General features: G+C 30.6%; 1 protein-coding gene across 1 annotated transcript in view; it reads left to right on the top strand.

Moving 5' to 3' along the window:
* The window catches only part of LOC117123608 (alpha-N-acetylneuraminide alpha-2,8-sialyltransferase-like), a gene marked incomplete in the record, with an annotated part of 16,183 nt that overhangs the window by 1,213 nt on the left and 10,800 nt on the right, over positions 1-4,170 (top strand).

Genomic DNA, 4,170 nt, shown 5'->3' with positions numbered 1-4,170 from the left:
GTTTAACCTATTAAAAAAGGGCCTCAATGTGTAATGATGTTGAAAGAATATGTTTGTAATAAATAAAGCCATAAGGAAAATACTTATATGTTAATTTTACTACAGTTAAGAACCCGTACATTATTTAAAACTTAAAACTATTCCCCCATAGGCCTATATTACTACTAGTTTAACGCCAGCGTTAATATAGCGAACGCCGTTTGTGTGAACACTTTAACATAGCCTTAGTTTTAGTGGTTAATTGAGAAATTTTATTAGCATTCCTAAGATTTCTGTTGTGATTTTGGAAACGAGTCGGTGGAATCAGATCGAAAGAGTGGGCTGTTGAGGACAGACCCTTACTTAACTTATGACAGTGGGCTATCCTCCTCACCGAGAGTAAATCAAAATCACAGGCCTAAGGCCTGTTCGTATGGAAGTAAAATTTCTACCATGGATAATATGACAAGCCCGAGAGTGGTCTGACGAAGAAAACACAATAAATTATACGTTTCAAGAGATCGACCAATCACGTTGGCAATATTAGCTACTTTGGTCTCTTTCCTGTGCTCTCTGTAAATGAAATGGTAAAGGGGTTCTTTTTCTATTGCATTTTACTTAGTTATAATGTATATGATTTGTTGATTGTGAGAGTACATATTAAACGTATTATTGATAGACAGACTCCTTTTTGTTTATCGACACACAAGAAACACAAATATTAATATGCTTATGAAAGATAAGAAGTGAGTCAATATATTTTTATATTCAACAAACAATATTGTTATGCATACTCATGTATCAAATATTTTTTTTTATAGATATCATAATTGTTATGACGTATGCAGTTATTACAATATTTATTATTGATTCATTTATGTCTTGAAATGGTTTTCCTAGAAAATTAGCTTACAAACCTTTGTATACATTTCTTTGTGATAATCCTAAATGGTGTTAATTTTTTGTTGTTGTTTATTTCAATTCCAAATAACATACAAAAACAAACAAAACAACGCCGACGCAGCGGCAACATTACAATAGATTAATTAGATTCATTAATAAAAGAAAAGGAAATTTAAGCAAAACAAGACCATAACCAATTATCAATAAGGTCTTTGACCTCGGTAGAACTTAAAGAATCTTTTCCCATTTCTTTAAATGCAGCTTATATTTGTTACTATTTCTGGCAACTATAGCTTCAATCCTTTCTGTATATTTTACTAAATTTATAAATGCTTTTATGTTTGGTATATCATTTTGAATTTTACATCTAAAAATATAAAATTTTGCCAGAAGTAACACATTATTGACAATATAATTACTATTATTGACTCCAAAGAATATACATTTTTTTGAGAAACAGTTGGAATATATATGCTTCCTGTTGCAGAAACGTTCAAGTTTCTCAAGGAAATAAGACACAATGGTATATTCATAGAATAAAAGTGACAAGGTTTGTATAGCTTCTTTACAAAAATTACAGATTGGTGAATCAATTATCTTAAGCCTAAAAAGAAAGTTATTTGTTGCTATGCGTCTATGAATAAATTTAAATTGGAAATTTTTTATCTTGTATCTAGAGTACACTTTGTAGGACACATAAAAATAGTTTCCAAATTCAATACATCTCCAAATTCTGTTTCCCATATATTCTTAGATGCGGTTGGTATTGAAACATATTTTTTAAATTAAACTGGAATATATTATTTTATTATGATTTTCATTGATAGAAATTTGTGTTGTTTGTTTATGTGTGTGAAATTTCCAGGATCGTGCACTAGATTTTTCCCCAGTTTTTTTGAATTGCGCTTAAAATGCCATTGTACTTAAGAACACTAGTTTTTATATTGAATTTTTGTTGAAGTTTATTAAATGGAAGAAAATTACCACCTACAATCAAATCACATATATATTTAACCCCCGCTTTCCACTAACTGGAATTAAATATAGATTTACCATCAATTCTAATAAAACTGTTACTGTATTCCATAAAGATTGCGAAATACATTCTTCCTTCGTTTCCGGATGAAAAAAAAAGCAAATTTTGACCAGGCCATGATCACATCTCTGTAGAAACCATGAGAAATTCGTTGGAATAAAATAGAATCAGTGTCGAAATTACATTCAAATAAATACATTTTTCCATAAATACTAATTTCGTGATCAAAGAATAATTTCCATTTGCATTATTATTTTTGTCCATGTAACGTTTTACCCAAGCGGCTTTCAGGGCCTCCGAAAAACTTTTCATGTGCGGCATGTTCAAACCCCCACATTCGTATTTGTTGTACATTATTGATCTTTTGATAAGGTCTGGTCTGTCATTCCAAGTAAATTTGAATAACATTTTGCGCTTCATTCAAAAAAAGAGGGAGGTGGGTTTGGCAAAATTGACAGGCAGTAAACTAATTTAGGAATGAAAAGACTTTTTATCAGTGTAGTTTTTCCTTATAATGTAAGCGCTCTAGTCTTCCATATGCGCATAGACAATTCCATGTCATTAAGCTTTCTTTTCATATTATTGTTGATAACTTTTTCTGTGTCCGTTGAAACAAAAATACCTAGATATTTCGTATCTTCTTGCGACCATTCTAATTTTTCGTTTAAATTGTACTTAGTGTAGCTATGTTTACTGCTTCCTATTCGCATAACACGGCATTTGTCGGAATTGAAAATTCGTGTATAATTCCAAGAGCTGTAGATATTGAACTATATTCGTCATCCAGATATAATACAGTATCATCTGCATATTGACTTATTTTTATCATATTATCTTTTATAGAGATACCTTTTATTGCTATTGTCGTATTCTAATTGCAAAACATTCAGCACATAATACAAATATAATAGGTGATAGTGGACAGCCCTGTCTTACGCCACGCGAGAGATTAAAGAAATTGGTAGTATTTCCATTATTTATAATTGTATTTTGTATATCATTGTACATTACCTGAATTTTTTTGCAAATTTTTCTCCAAACCCAAAAGTCACCAGTGCTTTTTGTATAAAGCACCGTACAATTTTATCGAATGCTTTTTCGTAATCAAGAAAAAGTAGTAGTCCGGGAATATTTTTCCTCTTCAGTATATTTAATAATATCAAATATTAAGCGAATGTTTTCGCCTATATAACGTCCTTTAAGAAAACCAGTCTGATCCGAATGAATGATGAGGGTAAAACTCTTTTTAACTTGTTAGCAACACTTTTGGCAATAATTTTATAGTCCGTGTTTAATAATGTTATCGGTCGCCAGTTCTTTAAATATAAAACAGAATTATTTTTCGTAGGGATAAGTGTAAATATACCTCTTTTCATGTGAAATCGACAAATTCTGTTTAAATAAAGAGAACTTAAAGGCGTGTACCAGGTGATCTTTCAAATCATCCCAGAACGTTTTTTAAAAATCAGCGGAGAGGCCATCTGTCCCAGGCGTCTTACCGTTAGCCATAGATTGCAAAGCTATGTAACAACTATCTGCAGAGATGGGCTCTTCGCAGATTTCAACATTCTCTTTTTGCAATTTTTTAATTTCAAGATCTTTAATAAAATTATTGAAATTTCTCTCACACGATTTAAATTTGGATTTATATAAGTTAGTATAAAAAAATATAAGTTAGTATAAAAACGTTCCTCTTCTAACAAATAGAATATCATTTGGTTGATATCGTATTCGCATCAATAAATGTTAGTGTTTCTAAAGTCAGCACCTTACGTATTTGAGTTTCATTACAGCTAGTGTATATATATATAGACAAGGCCTATATATAGACAGTAGCTAAGCCTATATTATATATGAGGCATGTTGTGGCGAAATGGTTAAATTGTCACACAGTCCAGTATTGAGTAAATAAGCTATAAAATATGGGAGCTCTAAAAATTGCCTAAAAATCCAAATTTGTTTTTCACTATAGATCAACAGTTTAATGTCTTATTAATCATGTCCCAAAGTATTAGTTCATTCTATTAAACAATGTATGCACAAATAACTTTGAAAGGCAATTACTCAAAATCATGTTTTTCTTGACTCAACAACAACTACAACTACAACTACAACTGTACTTTCACTTTCCAATAACTTAGGCTTGAAATGTCCAATTTGAATGTATGACCTCATTTTAAAGATCACATACTCAGGTATCTGAAAGTACTAATAACTTGAATTTCAATTTTTGCCACAACATGCCTCATATA

The sequence above is a fragment of the Anneissia japonica genome, unplaced genomic scaffold (assembly GCF_011630105.1).
Source record: "Anneissia japonica isolate Jap-2015-1 unplaced genomic scaffold, ASM1163010v1 scaffold287714_len2871179_cov188, whole genome shotgun sequence".
Lineage (NCBI taxonomy): Eukaryota > Metazoa > Echinodermata > Crinoidea > Comatulida > Comatulidae > Anneissia > Anneissia japonica.
The sequence above is the reverse complement of the archived record's forward strand: the minus strand, read 5'-3'. Positions and strand labels throughout refer to the sequence as shown.